Below are 24112 nucleotides of genomic sequence, written 5' to 3' on the forward strand. Positions count from 1 at the left end.
TAGCCCGAGCTACCAAGGCACAACAAGAAACAGTTTGCAAATTCAGTGTCACTACCTGAAAGACTTGCTTTAGGATAGCCTCAATCCTCCTATCCTGAGCATCCCTCAGTACTGTACCACCCTCTACAGGGATGATGGTATGTTTCATTATAGAACACAGCAAGGTTTCCACCCTAGGGAAAAGCAACTGCTCTCTGGCCTGTGAATCTAAGGAGTATAAACCCACCAAGAAATGTTACCCTTTAAAAGACGCTTCTGGCGCACTCCATTCCAAATCAATCAACTCCTGGATTGCATCCAGAAGGGAAAAGAAACAAGAAAGCTTGCGCAGGGTAACCAAACTAGGATCCTTCTGTGTCCCCAAGGAGTTAGGTCTAGCCACTCCGAGGGTCTTCAAGGTCCGAGAAATCAAACCTGGCAACTCATCTCTCTGAAACAGGGGTCGGGAACCCATGGCTCGCGAGCCAGATATGGCTCTTTTGAGGGCTGCATCTGGCTCGCAGACAAGTGTCGCTACACTTTCCCGCTGACCCAGCTGCTCCCCGGTCCTCCTCCGCCCGGGCTTAAAATGCTGTCAGCCCGGGCGGAACGCGGCAGGACAGCTGGAGTCAGCGGCACCGGCGTGCTCTCTTCTTCCCGCCCCCCCCCCCCCCCCCGCGGCCCGGAAGAGGAAGTGGAGAGTATCGGGTGCGTGCGCGGCAAGAAGAGGCCACGCTAGTGTGCTCGGCATCGGCCAGAAGAAAAGAAGACTGCAGCGCGGCTCGGAGGAAAATGAAGAGCTTCAACCGCGGCCGATGGGACTCCGCCTCCGCGAGGGCTGAAAATGAAGAGGTTAGCGTTGGGAGGAGGCGGCTGCTGCCGCGAGTTCCCGGGGTGGGGGAGAGAGAGAGTGAATGAGCGAGCAGTGTTTGCTCGCTCATTCACTCTCTCTCTCCCCCATCCCCACCCCGGGAACTCGCGGCAGCAGCCTCCTCCCAACGCTAAACTCTTCATTTTCAGCCCTCGCGGAGGCGGAGTCCCATCGGCCGCGGTTGAAGCTCTTCATTTTCCTCCGAGCCGCGCTGCAGTCTTCTTTTCTTCTGGCCGATGCCGAGCGCACTAGCGTGGCCTCTTCTTCCCGCGCACGCACCCGATACTCTCCACTTCCTCTTCCGGGCCGCGGGTGTGTGTGTGTGTGTATGTATGTGAGAGATTGCATGTATGTGAATGATTGAGAGCCTGTACATGTGAAAGAGAGTATGTCTGTGATTGAGAGCCTGCCTGTGAGAGAGAGAGAGAGCATGAATGTAAGTTTACCATTGGGAACCTGTATGTTTAAGTTTGTGATTGAAAACCTGTTTGTGGGAAAGAGTATGTGTGTATGATTGAGATCCTTTGTGTGTGAGAGAAATCATGTGTATGTATGATTAAGAGCCTGTGTATATAAGTAAGAGAGAGATCATGTGTGTGTGTGATTGAGAGCTGGTTTAGGTGAGGGAGCATGTGAGTATGTGATTGAGAGCCTGTGTGTAAATGAGAGAAAGAGAGGACATGTTTGTAAGCATGTGAATGAGAGTCTGTGTGTGAGAGAAAAAGACAGCATGTATTTATGTGATTGAAAGCCTGTGTGTATGTGTAAGCATGAAAAGATAGACAGCATGTGTGTAAATGTGTAATTAAGAGCCTATATAAGTGAGAGAGAAAAAACATGTGTATATGTGAGTACTGAGAGCATGTGTGTATAGGTGTGTCATTGAGAGCCAGTGTGAGAGAGAGCGCTGGTATGTGACTGAGAGAGGAGAAAGTTCCAAGCAAACCACCCCACCTCCTGCTAATTCAGAACAACCTCAGGACACCTGGATATCAAACGTTCCCAGGTATGCAGAGCAAAAAAAATTTTGTATCCTTATTATTTTTCATTACTGGGTCTTTGTGTCTGCTATTTTGAAATATTTTGTTGGTATCTGGAAATGTTTTTTATGAGTTTTTAATTATTGGATATTCCACTCATCAGCTGTTTCGAAATATGTTCTTTTTGTTAGTACACTTTTACTGCTGATGATTTTATATTTCTTGATTTGTTTTATAAGGATGGGTGATGTTTCTTTTTTCCTTTGTTACACTGCATACAGAGACTCTGGCTTGTTGCAGTTTCCAATTCAGTTTTTTCTGCATGCTTCTTGTTATGCGTTTTGGTCTCTTTATTCTATGTTAGGTGAGGGACAGCACGTGATTCAGGTGAGGTTTTCTGCTGGCATGTAGTTTCTGTGTAGGACTCTATAGCAGCCTGACTTGGTCCGTTTTCCTAATAGAAGATGTATTGGTGTCTTAAGGCCTGGTGTAATATTTTCAGAGACTTATTGTACTTTAAAAGTGTGATCTTACATAACATGCACACATTTACTTGTATTTAGTTTTAAACATATGGTATGGCTCTCATGGAATTACATTTTAAAATATGTGGCGTTTATGGCTCTCTCAGCCAAAAAGGTTCCTGACCCCTGCTCTGAAAGAATCAGAGAAGAATTCTAAATGGCTCCAAATCTGGGGGAATGCTCCCCTTCCTCACCAGGAGAGCCACCCCCAACATCATCGGTATCACCATGATCCACCTGCATTTGAGCTCTGTCAGAATTGCACTGTGCCATGGTGGTTGACCATGGAGACAGGCGGAGGAGCATTCGGAACTACCTTAGTAGGTGCTTCCGATTCAGAAGAATGGCCCTGTAGAAATGTGTGCAATCCCTGGAAGAATTCTACCCAGGAAAAGGAGAACAAGTTCATTCCAGGCCCCACAGGCCTGAACATGACGTCCTGACAGCTAATGTCCCCTAAGGACTCGACCCATGGTTCAATCAAGGGAGGGGATACCCTTGCCATGTCTTCCTTGGTCCTTCTCCCCTCAGACTGAGGAGATGGACCATCACTGGCAAAATCAGGAGGAGGTAAATCTCCCCCAAGAATCCAGGAACTGCTGACAGAGGCTTAAAGAAAGCTCTGGCTGAATGACCCTGATGTGGCATGCAGCACAAATAGATAGGTATTTAGGCTTCTTTGCCACAGGCGCCATGCTGTAAACGTACAGACCGATAAAGGCTCACACCTAGATTAACTGCACATATTCTTCAATCCTTGATATTTGCCAAAATAGACTACAGCAGCGCTGTACTCACAGGCCTACCCAGCTCAACCACCAAGCCACTACAGATGATACAGAAAGCTGCGGCCAGAATTTTGACCGGCACCAACCGGAGAGATCATATTACGCCCATCCTCCGAAACCTACACTGGTTACCAGTCAACCACAGAGTCCTACACAAATCACTAACTTTAATACACAAATCCATCCATAATCACCTTCATCTCGACCTTGAAATCCCTTTCAAACTCCATACTTCCAACAGACCAATGAGAGAAATCTACAAAGGAGCGCTAGAAGCCCCTCTTTCCAAAGCCACGCGCCTCATCTTGACCAGGGACCGAGCTTTTTCGACAGCAGGCCCAGCCATCTGGAACAACCTCCCCGCAGAACTCAGGCTGGAACCTTGCCTACTAACATTTAAGAAAAAACTCAAAACTTGGCTGTTCCGCCAAGACTTCCCGGATCCCTCGGACACACATTAGATGATTAATCTGCTCACGAGCAATGGAACTTCACTCCTCCTCTAAATACTTCATTTGCATTAGTACTCCCTCTAATAATTTGACTAGCACTAGACCGGATTCTGTTATGACTCTCTTGTATTTAATTTAATACCCTCTTCGAGCCTTTTTCTTCCAGCTGCTTAAGCTTCCAAGTTTACAGTCCTCGTTAAATGTAACTTTTTGTTTCTTCTGATTATAAAAAAGTTGTTCCTTCCGTTACAGTTATCTATCCCTGTTCGATGTAAACCGATCTGATATGGTATTTAACCATGAAGGTCGGTATAGAAAAATGCTAAATAAATAAGTAAGTATAAGCTGCACCCAAAGTGGATGCACAAAAAATGTGCTTCGAAGCACATGTGCCTAGGCCACTCATCCAACTGGATGCCATGTACCCACAACTAAGCTGGATGCACAAGATGTTCCTCCAGAAGGAATTATGCCCAAACTGGAGGCACATATGAGAATGGATGCACACACTGATTCGCAGGCACGAGCCAATGGCCTGCAGCAAAGAAATGTTCAAAACTACCCTGCAGCCTACCACGCACCAAAATTGGAGAAGCCTGGCAGTGGGGCCTAGCCAAATAGCTGCTCAACCCGTCATGCCTGAACTATCCCCTCACCTCACAGAACTCCCTAGAGATATAGGTAGGACAGCCAAACACAGAGAAAACAGACTCTTCTCCTGCTTTCTTCTTTTTTGTTCTTTTTTTTTTTTCTTTTAAGTAAAAAACTTTTACCTGAGCTCAGCCCTCCCTGGCTGAGAGCAGGAACAGGTCCCAGCTACAGGGAGAGAGGGCAAAAGCCTTCAGTGCCGAGCTTCTCTCGGCCTGCAACTGCTAATTAAAATTTAGGTCCACGCCAGTCAAGGCTACCGGACTGAAGGCATTTTACTGAGGGAAGGACCCCATGGTATCACCTGAGAGGCAAGCGGTGCTACATAGACATCTTGTCTTTCCGATATCACCTTTCCAGCTTCTTTCTTCCTTTCTTCTAATTTCTGTTTTCTTTTTTTTTTTTTACTCGAAGGGAAATGCATGACCACCATGTACTGGAGATGGAGAATACTGGCAAGCTGATGTTGGGGCGGGACTATATAGCCTTGACGTCAGCTTTTGCTTCAGCTCCATCTGCTGGCAAAGGTGCATAAAGAAAAACTGGTTCTTACCTGCTAATTTCTGTTCTTGTAATACCACAGATCAGCCCAGACAAGTGAGTTTATGCATTCCTATCAGCAGATGGAGGTAGAGAACAAAAACATTTGTGGCACTGCTACATAACCGAGAGTGCCACCTGCAGTCCCTCCGTATTGACTGGTACCCAAGCCAAGATTCGAAAAAGAAAACCATTCCCCTAAACCAGGGCGAACTAGACCCTAGGGTTGGATTCCCTGGGAAATGGTAATCAACAAACTCTTAGCAACTGCTGAACTCAAAAAAACTAATAAGCCCTATTGTAAGGAATACTTTGGAGAGCCTTAAAAAAAAACACTTGGACAATCAGTCTTTCGGCAGTACCAACAGGGTGGGCCCCTGGACTGATCTGTGGTGTTACAGGAACGGAAATTAGCAGGTAAGGACCAATTTTTCTTTTCTGAATATGCCCAGATCAGTCCAGGGAAGTGGGATATACCAAAGCACCTCTAGACTGGGCGGGAACCCAAAAGACACACTCTTAAAACAGCTTCCCTTCAAGATGTTGTTCCGCCCACGCAAACAGCAATTGAACTTCCCGAGCCACCACGTGACTCCTGGTTCCTCCTTGACGGTTGATATACGCCACTGTTGTCGCATTGTCTGAAAAGACGCAAACCATGCGACCTTGCACCAGCGGCAGAAATTCTTCATAGACTCTGCGCACCGCCCTTGTCTCGGTTGATGGACCACGACTTTTCCTCCGGTGACCAAAGTCCCTGTGCCGAACGACCCAGGCACACAGCTCCCCAGCCCCTGAGACTGGCATCCGTGGTCACCACCACCCAATCTGGGACTTTGAAACTCACTCCCTTCTCCAACTGGGGCCGGGATAGCCACCACAACAGGCTAGCTCTGGCTTCCTTCCCTAGTGGTAATGGAAGGTGGTATTGCTCTGACATTGGATCCCAGAGGGATAACAGGTATTTCTGCAGTGGATCCCAGAGGGATAACAGGTATTTCTGCAGTGGGCACATGTGAGCAAAGGCCCATGGAACCAGCTCTAACGTCGAGGCCATGGAACCCAGGACCTGTAGATAATCCCAGACCTTCCGAACTTGGAGTCGTGTGACCTGTTGTTTGAATTTGACTAACCTGTCTGCCGTCAGGAACACCTGGCCACACCAGGGATTGAACCAGGCCCCTAAGTATTCCACAGATTGAGAAGGCGTCAGCTGACTCTTCGCCAGGTTGATCACCCAACCCAGCGAGCATAACATCTGCATAACACAGTCTACTGCACAAACGCACTCCTCCTGTGTTTTGCCCTAGATGAGCCAATCGTCGAGGTATGGGGTATACCAACACCCCTCCCTTCCTTAAGGCCACTGCTACCACTACCATCTCCTTCGTGAAGGTCCACGGAGCCATGGCTAGCCCGAATGGGTGTGCTCGGAACTGGAAGTGTTGACCCAGAACCTTGAACCTCAGGAATTTCTGATGGATCTGCCGTATAGGGATATGCAAGTAAGCCTTGGTGAGATCCAATGATGCCAGGAATTTTCCCTTGCGGACTGCCGCAATCATTGTGCGCAGCATCTCCATCCGGAAACGTGGGACCTTCAAGCTCTGGTTTACCTTCTGTAGATCTAAGATGGGACAGAATGTGCCCTCCTTTTTCAGAACCACGAAGTAGACTGAGTACCTTCCTTGCCCCGGCTTGCTCGCCGGCACCTGGAAAATAGCCTCCAGACTTAACAACCTTTGTAGGGTTCCTTCCATGGCCTCCCGTTTGTTGCGGGAAACACAGCACGTCTCCAGAAAAGCTTCTCTGAGTGGTCGAAAAAATTCTAAGATGTAGCCATCTCTTATACCCTTGAGCACCCATTGATCGGAAATAATCTTCACCCAGTCTCCGTAAAAATGGGACAACCGGCCCCCGACCACTATTTGGGGTGAGTGGGTGGGTCAGATCTCATTGGGCTGGCTTACTTCCTCTGGTGATCCGAAAGGACTGACGATGGCTGGGCAGCTGCTCAGATCCAGAGAAGGTCGCTCCACTTACAGAGCGAAATCGCCTCGGCTGCCAAAAGCAACCAGAGAAGGGCTTTACATTCTTCCTGTCCTCTAGCAATCTATTCCCTTAAGCTGATCCAGATCCTCCCCGAAGAGAAGCTTTCCTTTAAAAGGAAGGTGACATATCTGCACTAACCACTTGGAACACATGTCCACTGACCAGTTGCACAGCCACAGAAGTCGCTTCACCACCACTACAGAGACCAAATTGCGAGCTGCTGTGTGCACCAAATCATGCAAATCATCCGCCACATAGGCCACCCCCACGCCTCCAGATGGGCTGCCAGCACAGAAGAGAGTACTCCCGAAGCTACTGGCTCCTGAGGCTTCTGAATCCAACATAGGCAGGCGCACTGCATCATGCTAATGCAGACTGCCGCGCAGAGACTTAGGGCCACATTTTAAAAAACCTACATGTGTAAATCCACTGGATGTACGCGCATAGGTGGGGTTACGCGCGCTGGGCCTATTTTAGAAAGGCCCGGCGACGAGCGTAAAGCCCCAGGACATGTCTAAGTCCTGGGGCTTTGGGAAAGGGGCAGAGAGGTGCGGGGCGGGGCGAGAGGCCTCGGGCCATTTGCCGCTGTGTCGGATGATTGCGTGCGGGCCAGGTGGCGGCGCGCAGCAGGTAAAACAATTTTATTGGGGGGGCCTAGATTAGGGATAGGGGATGGGTTGGTTAGGGGAAGGGGAAGGAAGGTTAGGATAGGGGGATCGTAAGTTCCCTCCCAGGCCACTCCGAAATCAGAGCGGCCTGGGATGGAACGGATGAAAGCCGCAGGCGTCACCACACGCAGGGTGCACAACTGTGCACCCCCTTTCGTGCGCCAACCCCTGATTTTATAACAATTAAACTCTGGAATTTGTTGCCAGAGGATGTGGTTAGTGCAGTTAGTATAGCTGTGTTTAAAAAAGGATTAGATAAATTCTTGGAGGAGAAGTCCATTACCTGCTATTAAGTTCACTTAGAGAATTTATTTATTTATTTATTTATTTTATTTATTTAACTTTTTTATATACCAACAACCGTTTGCACATCGTATCGGTGTACAATGAAACTCAAAAACAGGTAGACAGAAGCCTTTACATGGAACATTAACTATAAAATTTGGATTAAAAAGGTATAACTGGAGGATTTACAGGAAACAAAATGGTAGGCAGGGCAATTCCTAGAGCAGTATCTATAAAATTAAAGATAAAGGTATTTAAAAAAAAAAAAATTTTTTACAAAGTATTTACAAAGGAAGTCAAATAGTCTTGTGGAAAAAAAGATATATACATTATATGGATGGAGTAGCGGGAGGGTAGGCTTGTTGGAAGAGCAGAGTTTTTAGTTTTTTTTTAAATTTTGGGGGTGGATGTTTCCATGCGGAGATCTGGAGGGAGAGAGTTCCAGAGAGTGGGGGCGGCGAGGGAGAAAGCTCTAGTCATAGTATATTTTAGCTTGTAGGGTTTGATAGAGGGGGAGCGGAGTGTTCCTTGTAGGGCAGGACGTGTGGATCTGGTGGATGTGCGAGGAAGGAGTGGGGGGCAGAGCCAATTGTAGTTTTCATTGGCGATACTTTTGTGAATCAGGGAAAGAGTTTTGAACAGGATACGAGATTGGATAGGTAGCCAGTGGAGATCAAAGAGGGTAGGAGTGATGTGAACTCTTTTTCTAGTGTTGGTAAGGATACGTGCAGCAGCGTTTTGTAGGAGTTGTAAAGGCTTGGTATGGTTGGAAGGGAGGCCGAGTAGGAGAGCATTACAGTAATCGATCTTGGAGAGGATGATAGATTGGAGTACTGTGCGAAAATCTGAGAAGTGTAGGAGGGGTCTGAGTTTTCTGATGGTTTGTAGTTTAAAATAGCAGTCACTTAAGATAGCTTTGATTTGGGGTTTGAAGGAGAGTTGATTATCAAGACGAACACCAAGGTTGCGGATGTGTGGGAGGAAGGCGGTGGAGGAGTAGGATGGAGGAGGGGATGGGAGAAGTAGTTTGGTGGAAATGATGAGGAGTTCGGTCTTTTGGGGGTTGAGGGCAAGGTGCATGTCAGTGAGTAGTTTGTTGATGGCGGTAAGGCATGATTCCCAGTTTTGTAGGGCTGAGTTAAGAGAGTCAGAGAAAGGGAAGAGGATTTGCACATCATCTGCGTAGATGAAGTGTTTGATGCCAAGATTAGTGAGGAGGTTGGTGAGAGGAAGCATGTAAATGTTAAATAAGGTAGAGGAGAGAGAGGAGCCCTGGGGAACGCCCTGATCCAGTTTAATGGCATCAGATTCGTGGTTGTCTAGGAGAACTGTAAATTGGCGATTTTGTAAATATGATTTAAGCCAGGAGAGTGCAACTCCAGTGATACCGATACTGTTTAGGATATTAAGGAGGATGGTGTGGTTAACAGTATCGAAAGCTGCAGAGATGTCTAACATCAGCTATCCCTTATTATTCCTCACTTTTCCTCGCATTTTGTATTTACATTCTGCTATTCCATACCCCCCCACTGTTACGCAATTTAGGCTATTGTATGCAATGTGACATTGGTCTCGTTGCTGACAGTTAATTTGCTCCTGCGAATACATGGTTATTTATATTTTATTGTTTGATATTTAATGATGTATGCATATTATCTTTAAAACCCTTGTTTCTGTAAAGCCTGTTGCTGTCAAATGTTTTACTGTTTGTTTGTTTTTTTGGTTTTTTTTTAAACTGTTACATGTAAAGCCTGTTGCTAATTTATTGTTTCACTGTAAACCGAGGTGATGTATGTCTATACGTACCGCGGTATAAAAGAATCTAGAAATAAATAAATAAATAACTAACATAGCAAGGAGGTAGGAGGTACCAGAGTCAGTTCCCTTGAATAGCCACTGCCATTAGCAATGGTAACATGGAATAGACTTAGTTTTTGGGTACTTGCCAGGTTCTTATGGCCTGGATTGGCCACTGTTGGAAACAGGATGCTGGGCTTGATGGACCCTTGGTCTGACCCAGTATGGCATTTTATGTTCTTAGGTAGTCTAGGAACCTTGCAGTGGAACAAGTGAAGGGGTCTATGGACATGGAAGTACACCAGACCGTTAACCTCTTCCATTTAGAGCGATAAGACCTTCTTGTTGAAGGCTTTCATGAAGCCACCAGACCTCGGGATACTGACTCTGAAAGGTTAAGAGGTTGGAGGATTAACCTTTCAACATCTAGGCCATCAGAGACAGAGCTTGGAGGTTGGGGTGACGGAGATACCCTTCGTTCTGAGTGATTAGAAGGGGATCCTTCCCCAGAGGAATGTGTCGGCGTACTGATAGGTCTTGGAGGATTAGAAACTACACCTGGTAAGGACAAAGAATCATTAATCCTTTGTCCTGCTGGAGCTTCACGAGAGTCTTTGAAATGAGAGGAAGTGGAGGGTACACAAAGGAGACCGCCGGCCCAGGAGAGGGCAAAGGCATCTCCTGACTGTGAGTGGTGACTGCGAATGAGAGAGCAGAAGGGGTCTACTTTGTGCTTGTGTAGCGACGCAAAGAGGTCTATGCGAGGGTAACCCCAACGGTGGAATATCGCGTCCACTACCGTGGGGTTCAGAGACCACTCATGCGGATGGAAAGTGCAACTCAGCTTGTCTGCCAAGAGATTGTCCACTCCCGGCAAGTAGGTTGCTTTGAGGCACATCGAGCGGGAAAGGGCTCATGCCCATATCTGTGCAGCTTCCTGACACAGGAGGTAGGAGCCCATTCCCCCTTGTTTGTTGATGTACCACATCGCAACCTGATTGTCGGTTTGAATCGGGATAGCTTTGTTTGATAGGCAATCTTGAAAGGCCTTGAGGGCATATCTGATCGCCCATAGCTCCAGGAAATTTATCTGGTGTTTGGCTTCCTCTGGAGACCAGGTTCCCTGAGTTTGCAGGTCGCCTACATGTGCACCCCACCCAAGGTTGGATGCGCCTGTTGTTAAGGTGATTTGAGGATCTGGAGCCTGAAAAGGAAGGCCTTGAAGGAGATTGGAGTGGTACATCCACCAGGCTAGTGACGGACGGAGCTGTTTGGTAATGTGGATAATGCTGGACATTGGCTGACAAGCTTGAATCCACTGGCATTTTAAAGTCCACTGCATTATTCTCATGGCTAAGCGAGCCATCGGAGTGACATGCACCAAGGATGCCATGTGACCCAACAATATGAGGACGTGACGAGCAGTTGAAGATACTCAAGACTGTAAGCTGATGCGCCAGAGATATAATGGTGAAAGAACGATCCTCAGGGAGGAAGGCTTTCGCCTGTAGAGTGTTTAGGTCGGCCCCTATAAAGGATAGGGTTTGAAATGGAACTATCTTGGATTTGGGATAGTTGATTAGAAACCCTAAGGAGATCAGGGTGTTGATAGTGAGACGCAGGGAAGTTAGCGCGCCCTGCTGAGTCGGAGCCCTTATCAACCAATCATCGAGATAAGGGTAGACATGGACACCCTGATTCCTGAGGAAGGCTGCGACCACCACCAGGCACTTGGTGAATACTTATGGAGCAGACGCCAGGCCGAATGATAGTACACGGTACTGGAAATGACAAGTGCCGACCAGGAATAGCAGGAATTTGGGATGAGATGGTGTGATTGAGATGTGTGTGTATGCATCCTGGAGATCTAGAGAGCATAGCCAATCTCCTCTTTGCAGAAGAGGAAGTAGAGAGCCCAAGGTTACCATCTTGAATTTTTCTCTGTGCAGAAATTTGTTTAGTACACGGAGGTTCAGTATCGGGCGTACGCCACCTGACGTTTTTGGTATTAGAAAATACCGGGAATAAAATCCCTGCCCCTGCTGGGAGAGGGGTACCGGTTCTATTGCTCGGGATAGGAGGAGGGATGAGACCTCCTGTTTGAGCAAGGGAGAGTAGTTGGACTTCCCCCACATCAGCCGAGGTGAAGAGTCCACTGGAACAATCAGGAAATTTAGATGTTAACCTTGGGTGACTACTGCAAGTACCCACTGGTCTGTGATGACTGTGTGCCAAGCGCTGTTGAAGTGGCAGAGTCGACCGCCGACTGATATGGATGGAAGAGGAGGTTGGGTTACACTCTCTAGGAAGGAGACAAAACCCCGATGCTGGTCCAGGCTGAGAAGCTGGCTGAGACTTTTGAGGCAGAGTCTGCCTGGATTGACCTTTTTGGTAAGGTCTGGAAGGGCGTCCTCTAGAAGCCGGAGGACAAACTTTCCTTGGCTTGTAGGTTGGCCCCAGAGTCTCGTCTGAAAATTCTCTTAGGGGTGGAAGGGAACTCAGACAGCACAGAAGAAAGATGGCGCAGCGTTTCATGATGGTCCTTCAACTGTGCCAGTCTCTCAGATCTTTTCCCCGAAGAGATTATCGCACACACAGAGTAGATCTGCTAACCTGTCTTGGACTTCTGGTCTTAAGTCCGAGGATTTGAGCAAGGCCCATCTTCATGCACTAATTCCCGCTGCAGAAACTCTAGAGGCAGTGTCGAAGATATCATAAGCAGCACGGACCTCGTGTTTTCCAGCATCCAGACCTTTTTGAGCCAGAATATGAAGGCGAGTCTGGAGTTGCTCTGGTAATGAATCAGAGAAGTCCTGGATCCTTTTAAAGAGGTCTCTGTTATACTGGGTCATGTATAACTGGTAAGAGGCTATGCAAGATATGAGCATGGAGCCATGGAAGACACACCTGCCAAAAGCATCCAGGGATTTTTGTTCTTTCCCTGGAGATATGGAGGAATGAGGTTTTGAATCACAACGAGATCAGCCCAAACACCCTGTACTCCAGAAACCTAGGTACAAGTATGCAATAATAGAACAACTGGTTTCCTGGTCATGAGCTAAGTATTACAACTTTGCTGATGTTCATGCATTTCATGCTAAAAGTGAATCTCCAAGTATTTTTTAATTCCCGTGGCAATATGGACTGTTTTTAGTGCACTTAAAAAAATCTAAAAAATAGTTTGAAGATATAATTTAATAAAGTAATGTGACCTTTCCATGGTGGGTCTGATTGACATACAGACTCATTGCGTATTGGTCCTACATATATAAAATAACACAATAAGAATTTGTTTCCCCATTGGATTGTGTATATGCGGCACTGTATAATCATAATAAGATTGACCAGGAAAGCAGTTGTTCTATTACTGCGGAATGAGGTTTTGAACATCGTGCCTTCTTCTGGGCTGATTCAACAAAACAAAATGATGATCCAACTGAGACTTCTGGAACCCAGAAGCTGACTGCACCAGATAGGTGGCATCTGTCTTACGGTTGACAGCTGGGACGGATCATGGGTGTTCCCAGTTTCTTTTCAGGAGATCAAGAAGGATTTCATGAATAGGTATGGACATCATTTCCTTAGGAGCATCAAGAAATTGGAGTACTTCCAGCATCTTGTGCCTAGAGTCCTCTTCTGCTGAAGTTGGAAAGGAATGGTTTCAGACATTTCCTTGATGAAATTGATAAAAGACAGATCTTCTGGTGGAGAACGTCATCTTTCATCTGGGAGAGATGGCTCGGATAGTAAATAATTTGTATCCAGGGACGAATCATCGGTCCAAGGATTGTAGGGTTGATCTACAGCACCTAGGGGGTCTCCAGCAGGGAGAAAGGATGCTAATCTTGAAGGACCAGGCCTAGGCATCGATGGCATCGAAGGTGGCACAGACTGCATCGATGGAGGCACCGGAGGCATCGATGGATGAGTCGGTGGTAAAATCCCAGATGGTGGAATGGGAATCGGTGATTCTTCATCATCCGATGATAATGGAATCGGTGTAGAAGGCACTGGACCCACCGGTGCTCTCGGTTCCATCGGAGGCAGGGCACCGATCAACGCATCCAGTCTACCCAGTTGTGGTGCGAGCACTACGGGAATCGGATCGGTGACCGGCTCAGGGACTGGTACCGGCGTCGATGGTGGATGGAAGCCCTGAAGTGCATTACCAATGGCCTCTTGGATCATCCGATCCAATTCCTCACGGAAGCCTGGGGCTTGGAACCCCGGCACCGGAGTAGGAGGCAGCACTGGCGTAGCGGGAGGTTCCACCGGTGAAGGTGGAATACCGGATCCCAGCACAACTGAAGGTGGGGATTGCCTCAGTGACCCGGTCACAGAAGAGGATGGGGCCTTTTCTTTGTCGGTGGCTCTATCAACGTCGATGACGAGGCCTGGATCGATGGACTGAGCCTTCCGATGCCATTGTCGACGCTTTTCACAATGTTCTCCTCGGTCCTTTTCCTGAGGAGGCAAGGAGGCTATAGACATTTTTGGAACTGTGGGTGCCAGTCGAACAGCAGCGGTGTCCCGGTGCTGGCAAGAGGTCGATGGCCCCGGCTCGGACAACGTCGAAGCTATCAATGGAGTCGGGGGTTTTAACTGAAGAGAAAGTCAATTTTATCTAATCGGGCCTTACAGCCCTTCAGTGTCATTTGGGCACATTTAGTGCAAGTTAGGACATCGTGGTCGGACCCCAAACACATAACACAGACCCCATTTGGGTTAGTGATGGACGTTGTCTGAGTACAGTCAGGGCACCGACGAAAACCCGACGCCATGGCTCCGACATAAATTTATCCGCGATGCAGTCGATGGCCGGTAGGCCCCAAAGGGATAACTCGATGGGAATTGACAAGGGTAAAACCTTACCTTTAAACCGCGGAGTATGGATATCGATAGAATTTTTTGAAAATTTTTGAATGAGGTTCCGTGAGGAAAATTCCTGTCAGGAATCTGAAGAGAGCTCCTTAACCAGCGTGGCTACTGCTGTGTGGAAAAAAGAAGACTGAAGGGGGACCCCTGCTGGATGCAGGGTCAGTGCATTGCTGGGCATGCCCAGTAGGTACCAAAGTTCTAGAAACTTTGACAAAAGTGTTCCGTGATTGAGCTCCATCCTGATGATGTCACCCATATGTGAGGACTACCATCCTGCTTGTCCAGTGAGAATCCATAAACTGCTATTTGTTAAGTTGATTTAAGGGATAGCCATTGCTTTATAATAGCATTAGTAGCCTGGGATCTATTTAATGTTTGGGTTCTTGCCAGGTACTTTTAACTAGGTTAAAAGTGGCCACTGTTGGAAACTGTTGGCCACTGTTGGAAACGAGATGCTGGGCTTGATGGACCCTTGGTCTGACTCATTATGGTCTCTTCTTATATTATGTTCTTGATTAAAAATTGTTGGTCCTTGCTGCAGTAAATTTCATTTTTTCTTCTTGTTTTTAATACTGCTTTACTCACATTGGGCCAGATGATGTTTTTTTCTGTTTTCTTTGTAATATTTTAACTATATATTCTCTGTTTAAATGAAAATACTCTACTTTTCTGCCAATGTACTTGCCTATATGCCTAAAAAAACTGATAAAGAGTTCAAGAAAAAAAAAAAACACAATGAAGAATTACACAAATGGCACGGAATCAAAGTACGTAAGAACTTAACTGCTTTCTGTCTCCATTAATGTTGAGATTACTTACCTGATAATCTCCTTTTCCTTAGTGTAGACAGATGGACTCAGAATGAATGGGTATAGTATGCTCGTGCTAGCAGTTGGAGACGGATCTGACGTCAGCACGGGTATATATACCCGTGCTGACGTCAGATTTTAGGTCTTAGTTTTTTAATTTACTACCCTCTTAAGCCTTTCTTTCCAGCTGTTTAAGCTTCCAAGTTTTGCAGTCCTTGTTAAATGTAACTTTGTTTCTCCTGATTATAATAAGTTGTTTAATGTTTACTGTTTTTATGTCCCTGTTCGATGTAAACCGACCTGATAAGGTATTTAACCTTGAAGGTCGGTATAGAAAAATGCTAAATAAATAAAAATAAATAAATATACCCCCACAGGAAGCATAGCAACTCAGTAATCTTCCTTGCAAAAGCTGTTATGGATATATGTGTACTGACGATCAATGAATTAGTGAAAAAGGATTCCCCTGACCGATTGATAGGAGCTGGAGACCACCAGCATTCACAACTGGAAGGCGTCGACACCTGGCAAAGGGGACGCTCTTAACTAAGAAAATGACATGGCCTACCTGGAATCGGTGAACCCATGTATACTGGCAGCCTGGGCGGGATGCTGAGTCCATCTGTCTACACTAAGGAAAAGGAGATTATCAGGTAAGTAATCTCAACATTTCCTAGCATGTAGCCAGATGGACTCAGAACGAATGGGATGTACAAAAACTTTACTCCCCGCTTGGGTGGGAGGCTGCCTGAGGACCGTGTAGGACTGCCCTCGCAAATGCTGTGTCCTCCCTGGCCTGGACATCCAGATGGTAGAACCTGGAAAAGGTATGGAGGGAGGACCATGTCGCCGCTTTACATATTTCTGCAGGCGACAGCATCCTGGATTCTGCCCAAGATGCTGCTTGGGCTCTGGTAGAATGAGCCTTGACTTGAAGAGGCGGCGATTTCCTGGCCTCTACGTAAGCTGCTCTGATAACTTCTTTAATCCAGCGGGCGATGGTGGGCCGAGAGGCCGCCTCACCTTGTTTCTTTCCGCTGTGCAGGAGGAACAGATGGTCCGTCTTTCTTACTTCTTGTGTCAATTCCAGATATCTGGGCAGCAATCTGCCGATGTCAAGATGGCGTAGTAAACGCCCTTCTTCTGATTTCTTCAAACCCGCCGTAGTGGGCAAGGATATGGTTTGGTTGAGGTGAAATTGCGAAACCACTTTACGTAGAAAGGAGGAAACCGTGCGAAAATGGATAGCCTCCGGAGTGATTCTAAGAAAGGGATCACGACAGGACAGCGCTTGCAGCTCAGAGATGCGGCGTGCTGAACACACCGCCAGCAAGAACACCATCTTCAAAGTTAGAGAACGGAGAGACAGGCCCCGAAGGGGTCTGAAGGTGGATCCCGCGAGGAAATCCAAAACTAGGTTGAGGTTCCACAGGGGCACTGGCCACTTGAGTGGCGGATGAACGTGCTTGACTCCTTTCAGGAAGCGAGAAACATCTGGATACGTGGCAATGGTCTTGCCATCCCTCCTGGGACCGTAGCAAGACAGCGCAGCCACCTGAACCTTGATGGAGCTTAGGGAGAGACCCTTCTGAAGCCCATCCTGTAGAAAATCCAAAACAATAGGAATTGTGGTCGCATGTGGATTGGTGTCGTGAGATTTGCACCAGTCTTCAAATATTCTCCAGATCCTTACGTGGGTGAGGGATGTGGAAAACTTGCGGGCTCGGAGGAGTGTATCTATCACGGGCTCCGAGTAACCTCTTTTCTTCAGTCTAGCCCTCTCAATGGCCAGACCGTAAGAGAGAATTGAGCTGGATCCTCGTGGAGGATGGGACCTTGACGAAGCAGGTCCCTGAGAGGAGGCAGGGGAAGGGGCTCCCCTGCCAGTAGTCTTCTCTTGTCCGCGTACCAGGGTCTTCTTGGCCAGTCTGGTGCCACTAGACGAACTAGGCCCCGGTGCTTCTGGATCTTGTGGATCAGGGCGTCCAGTAGAGGCCACGGAGGAATGGCGTATAGCAGAGTCCCTGGAGGCCATGGCTGAACCAGGGCGTCGATCCCGTGTGAGAACGGATCTCGCTTCCGGCTGAAGTATCTGGGTACTTGAGCATTGGACTTGTCCGCTAGTAAGTCCATGTCCGGAATCCCCCAGTGATCCACAATCATCTGGAAGGCTGTGGGTGACAGCTGCCATTCCCCCGGATTTAGGCTTTCTCTGCTGAGGAAGTCTGCCATGGTGTTGTCCTTCCCGGCAATGTGGACGGCGGAGATGTCCTGAAGATTCGCCTCTGCCCAAGCCATCAGCGGCTATCTCTAGGGATACCTGTCGGCTTCTGGTTCCGCCCTGACGGTTGATGTATGCCACCGTGGTGGCTTTGTCGGACATCACTCTGACTGCTCGGTTCCACAGTCTGTGAGCAAACTGTAGGCAGGCTAACCGGACTGCTCATGCCTCTAGACGGTTGATGTTCCACCCTGACTCTTCTCTGTTCCACCACCCTTCTGCGGTGAGCTCTTCGCAGTGTGCTCCCCAGCCGCTCAGGCTGGCATCTGTGGTGAGCAGAGTCCATGTGGGGGAGGACATCTTTGACCCCCTGCTCGTGTGGTTGGACTGCAACCACCACCGCAACTGGGTCCGCACACTGGCTGGTAGAGGTAGATGCATGGAATAATTCCGGAAGCGGGGGCTCCAGCAGGGAGTGTTGTAGAGGTCTCATATGGGCCCTTGCCCCGGGGACCACTTCCAGGGTGGAGGCCATGAGGCCGAGAACCTGCAGATAATCCCAAACTATGGGCCGGCTGGCTCCCATCAAGGACCGGAGACGAGTCTGAAGTTTTAACCTTCTCTTGGTAGTAAGACTGACTGTGTCTGCCTGAGTGTAGAACTGGACTCCCAGGTATTCCAGTGATTGGGAAGGTTGTAGGCAACTCTTGTTGAGGTTGACTACCCATCCCAGGCTCTCCAGAAGGGCGATCACTCTGTCGGTTGCCCGATGGCTCTCCTCCCGTGATTTCGCCCTGATCAGCCAATCGTCCAGGTAGGGATGGACTAGAATTCCTTCCCGTCTGAGCGCCGCTGCTACCACTACAACCACCTTGGTGAAGGTCCGCAGCGACATGGCTAACCCGAAGGGCAGAGCCCGGAATTGGAAGTGGCGTCCCAGAACCTTGAAGCGTAGGTAGCGCTGATGATCCGGATGGATCGGGATATGTAGGTAGGCTTCTGACAGGTCTAAGGCCGTGAGGAATTCTCCTGGCTGTACTGCGGTCTTGACTGAGCGCAGAGTTTCCATGCGAAACCTCGGGACCCTTAAGTATCGATTGACCGACTTGAGGTCCAATACAAGCCGGAAAGTGCCCTCTTTCTTGGGTACCATGAAATAAATGGAATAGTGTCCAGAATTCATTTCCCATGCAGGTACTGGGATGATGGCTTTCAAGGACAGGAGCCTCGCCAGGGTAGCTTCCAATGCTGCCTTTTTGTGTATGGCACACGAAGATTCCTCAAACCTGTTCGGAGGGAGATGATGAAAGTCCAGATAATACCCCTCTCGGATGATGGCGAGGACCCACTGGTCCGACGTAATCTCGACCCATCTGGGGTAGAAGAGGGTTAACCTGCCCCCTATGGCGCCGTCCCCCAGATGGATCGGCAGATTCTCATTGGGGGGCGCGGCCGGGACCTGAACCCGAGCCGGCTCCCCTCTTGCGCTGCTTGTTCCGAAAGGACTGGTTCCTGACCTGAGGACGAGGTGCCTGGTAGTGACTCCTATAGGGAGTGAAGCGCTGGGAGCTCCTACCTCTGGAGGGCCTTGGAAAGGCACGCTGGTTCCTTCTGAATCGATCTTCCGGCAGTCGAGGTACTGGAGAGGTGCCCCATGTACTGGCCAGTTTATCAAGGTCGCTGCCAAAACAGGAAAGAACCCCTAAAGGGCATTCTGGTGAGGCGTGTCTTCGAAGGCGCATTTACTGACCAATTCCGAATCCAGAGCTGCCTCCTGGCGGCTACGGAGGATGAGACCCCCTTGGCTGTTGTACGGACTAGGTCTGACGCAGCATCCGTGAGGAATGAGAGAGCTGACTCCATGTCTGTTGCCGGAGCATTGTTCCTGACCTGTGACAAACAGGAACGCGTCACCACTGTGCAGCAGGTTGCGATCCGCAAAGATAGAGCTGCCACCTCAAAGGTCTGTTTCAGGATGGCGTCCAGGCATCGGTCATGAGTCTCCTTGAGGGCCGCCCCCCCTTCAACTGGAATGTAGTGCGCTTGACCACAGCGCTGACCAAGGCGTCCACCTGAGGGCACGCCAGCATCTCCTTGATTGCTGGTTCCAGAGGATACATGCTCGTCAGGGCCCGACCCCCTTTGAATGAGGCTGCTGGTGCAGCCCATTCCAAATCTATCAGTTGCTGTGCTGCTTGCAAGAAGGGATAATGGCGGGCTGGAGGACGAAGACCTTCCAGTAGAGGGTTCTGCGTAGAGGGCACCGTAGTGCTGGGACCTGTAATATCCAACTCCGCCAGGCACTGAGATACCAGGTCGGAGAGATCTTCCTTGGGAAAGAACCGCCTCATGGTTCGATATGGCTCAATCCCCGAGGGACGTTCCCCCTCCTCCGGGGGTTCGGACTCGTCCTCCGAGACATCAGGGTCCGTCTGAACCGGACTGCTCGGAGGCGGGTGCCCGTGATAAGGGTGCGAAGGTCCAGGGGCAGGATCAGCTGGAGTAACCACCGCAACGGCCGGAGCAACAGGGCCTGGACGGGAAGCTGACTGCATCTGTACAAAGGCATGGATCCCCTTAAAGAGATCCACCCAGGAAATGGAAGTGGTCTCGAGTCGTCGGGGTACCAGGTCTCCCGGGATCCCAGGTTGTTCGAGACTGCCCGCTAGATCCGGAGTGGCCCCTGGGGAACTGTCAGCAAACCGTGGTTGAGACTGGTCCTGGCCCGAGGCTCCCACTGCCTCCTCACATTGGGCACAAAGGGAGTCTGGCTCCTCGCTATGCGTGGCTCTAAGCTGGCATGCGGAGCAGAGGCCGAGGGCTTTAATGCCTGAGTCAGGAGGCGCTGCCGCTGAAGACGCTGAGGCGTTTTGTTCCATTGAAAAATATGCGCTTAATAATATGCGGCAGCAATATGCGCTCAATACAACAGGCGCTCAACAATCTGCGGCAGCAATATGAGCTTAATACAACAGGCGCTCAATAATCTGCGACAGCAATATGCGCTTAATTCAACAGGCGCTTAATCCAACAGGCGCTCAATAATATGCGGCAGCAATATACGCCTAATACAACAGGCGCTTAACACAACAGGCGCTCAATAATATGCGGCAGCAATATACGCTTAATACAACAGGCGCTTAATACAACAGGTGCTCAATAATATGCGGCAGCAATATACGCTTAATCCAACAGGCGCTGAATAATATGCGGCAGCAATATGCGCTTAATTCAACAGGTGCTTAATACAACAGGCGCTTAATAATATGCGGCAGCAATATACGCTTAATATAACAGGCGCTCAATAATATGCGGCAGCAATATATTCTCAATGAGAACCAATATGCGCTCATTAGTATGCGATTAGCAACATATGCTCAATGCTATCCAATATGCGCTCATTAGTCTGCGGTCAGAAATATATGCACAATAATATACAATATGTGCTCAGTAGTATACAATATACACTCAAGGATATCTCATATGCGCTTAAGCATAGACAGGCACCTATCATGGGCGCTCAATACCTGAACAAGGCAGACAAAATGGCGACCTCCACGGCGTGCCACATGCAGACAACGCCGCCGATCCTCATCCTCGGAGACCAAAAAGTAAGAGATGTATGCCTTACCTGATCCTCGGCGCTTCCCGGTTCGAACCCGGGCGGTCTCCGGCTGCGGGGGGAGAGGGCAAGTACCTTCACCACCGCGCTTAAGGAAATGCACCCGCTGCCTCGTCCACGCCGGAACTGAGGCGCCTCTTTCGCCATGCCCGAGCCCTTCTCGCCCGGGGGCTACGTCCCTGCCGCGATTCGGCCACCGGACTGAGGCCTTAAACCTCCAGGGGATCGCGGAAATCACCCCGGGAAATTCAACTGGGGGAGGGACCCCAAGGGTATCACCGCAGGAGTGTGGGGCTCGATGTTCCTGAAGAAATTTAGTAAGAAGAATATAGAAAAATAGAAAGTAGATTGGAAACACGCTCAGCGAGCGTGCAGGCTCTCCAAACTGCTTTGGAGACGGAAATTACTGAGTTGCTACGCTTCCTGTGGGGGTATATATACCCGTGCTGATATCAGATCCGTCTCCAACTGCTAGCATGAGCATACTATACCCATTCGTTCTGAGTCCATCTGGCTACATGCTAGGAAAAGCTTTGTTCCTTCACTATTTGTCTCTAAAGATCATGTCCTTAAGGCTTTTTTGAAGGCATTTGATCTTGCATCAGTCTTAGATATTCAGGCTTTTAGTTACATAAAATTGACCTGCTAATGTGAGGTCTCTTACTTCCGCCAAGCGTGTCTGATGAACAGTCTGAATCACTAACAGCCCCTTATTGGCTGATCTTAGCGAGCACCATGGAGTGGGTATATGAAGGACAGATCCCAACCAGATCACATGAGAGTTGTTGATAATGCTGATGGAATACAATTTTTCATTCCAATAACCAATTTACTCAAATTTTCTCTAAAGCTGAGTGAATTTTTATTTATTTTATTTATTTAGAAGAGTTTATATACCAATGTATAGCAAGCTGCCTTCACTCCGGTTTACATTTTAAACAACTTATTACAGGAGGAAAAAATAATAGATAACATTAACACATAACATTTTTCTATGTACAGTCAATGTGAGAAGGGAAAAGGTAAAATAATGTAAAATAATAAAAATAGAAACATCAACTGGTAAATTGCTTATTGAAATGAAAAATTGTATGTCATCAGCACAATAACAAACATTTAGCCCCAGACCACCTAGCAGCTTGCACAGTGCTGATAAGTAAACATTAAACTGAGTTGCAGACTCAGAGATAACTCTACCAAACTCCCACTGTATTACAAGTCAAAAGTCTTGGTGTCATCTTAAACTTGAATCTTACAATCCATGCCCATGTGAAATCTGTTAGCAAGGCAGCATTTTTCAAGTTACACTTACTACAGAAACGTAGGCCCCTATTAGGTGTTATGATTGTCGGTCGCAGACGGCTGCGACCGCGTCTACTAACATCCTGCACTGTCTTGTTTCCATCTCCGGGCCTGCTCGCGGTGGGGGGCCAGCCTCTGCCGCCACGTACCCCATGGGTCCTCGTGGCGGATGGGACGCCGCCGCCATCCACGCCGACTCCGGGCCTTCCTAGGCGCGCACATCGGACCCTCTTTTGAAGCTGCTATGGCGGGATCCTTAGGGTCATCCCTGATTCATGATGTCATAGGATTAGGGTTCTTAAACTCCGCTTTCACCCCCTGCTAGCCGACTTGGCAACGAGTTAATTCGCTACTCTACGAGCTCCTGTCCTCCCGAACCTGTGGTGGCCTTCGGACTCTTCTTGGACTCTGGACTGTGGCAGGTACCCGCTCCTCGAGGCCTGCGTGTGCCTTCATCAGAGACCTGGTCTCCTGGCTTCCCCCACTCCTCGGGCTAGCCTGCACCTTCCTGAAGTCCTGTTCAGCGGCTCCCCGCTCCTCGGGGTTGCCTCTGGGAATGCCTTCACCGCTGGGAGTTCTATCTTCTCGCTTCCCCGCTCCTCGGGTCAATGCCTATGTTCTACACAAGAGACTGCCTGCACTTCCCCGCTCCTCGGGGCAGTGCCTACTATTTACACCAGAGACTATCTGAGCTTCCCCGCTCCTCAGGGTCACCTTTGTCATCGCCTGGAGACCTGACTCGGGCTTCCCCACTCCTCAGGCTAGCCTATGTCATCATCTGTACCTCTCTTGCTGTGCAGCTCCGCCCCTCGGGGATGCCTCTGCAGTACAACTCCTGCTGTGCCTGACCTCGCCTCCCGACGGTGCGGACCTGTGGGGCTCTTCCCCACAGGTAGTAACAACGCCCACAAACCATAACATTAGGCTTAGCTGGTTTTCACACAGTTCTCTAGGCATTGCAAGCCTGAAGTATTGATTATTGCAATTCAGTCTACATTAGGATGCCAGCAAATGTCCTAAGGGCTCTCCAAATTATTCAGACAAACTTAAAGATCAGAAATCATATAACGCACATTTTGTATGGCCTTCACTGGTTGCGAGATAGAGAATTAAATATAAAATGGACATACTGACAAACTCTTGAGTAAGAATACATTCCTATGGATGAATGATTATGCACATTTACAATCCCACATACATGCTTAGGTCAGTCCAAGGTGGCCTGTTTTATAATCAACTTGGCCCATCTCACAGATAGCAAAGAAATGGCATTTTCGAATGCAGCTCCAACATTTTGGCACAGGCTTCCTAACCATCTGCACATAGACTTTAAGCAAGAAGCTAAAATCATATTTATTTTTACAAGTATTTGCTTGATTCAGTTCGTGCAGCGGTTGACATTTTATGACTTTATCATATAGGTTGTTTGTTTTATTAGGGGGAGCTACAGTCCTGCAGTTAACTATTAAGACCCAGTTAGCTGGATATAAGTAGCAAGGGTATGAGAAATGCATTAGCAGTTGTTTTGCTTTATTTCCTTTTGGATTTTTATGAGTGTTTCTATTGTACACCACCTTGAGCAATGGATTATATGCAGGATCTTTTTTTTTTTTTTTTTTTTTAAATAAGCAAATTCCCAGACTCTCTACTCCTCTATTTTTTCTTTTACTGCACAAATACATTTAATTTGATTTTA

At 48.3% G+C, this 24112-nt stretch overlaps 1 protein-coding gene across 6 annotated transcripts in view; it reads right to left on the bottom strand.

Moving 5' to 3' along the window:
- The window catches only part of PPP6R3 (protein phosphatase 6 regulatory subunit 3), a 1439644-nt gene that overhangs the window by 960997 nt on the left and 454535 nt on the right, over window positions 1-24112 (bottom strand). The gene's annotated exons all lie outside the window — the stretch shown is intronic.

Source organism: Rhinatrema bivittatum, chromosome 17 (assembly GCF_901001135.1).
Source record: "Rhinatrema bivittatum chromosome 17, aRhiBiv1.1, whole genome shotgun sequence".
NCBI classification, from domain to species: domain Eukaryota; kingdom Metazoa; phylum Chordata; class Amphibia; order Gymnophiona; family Rhinatrematidae; genus Rhinatrema; species Rhinatrema bivittatum.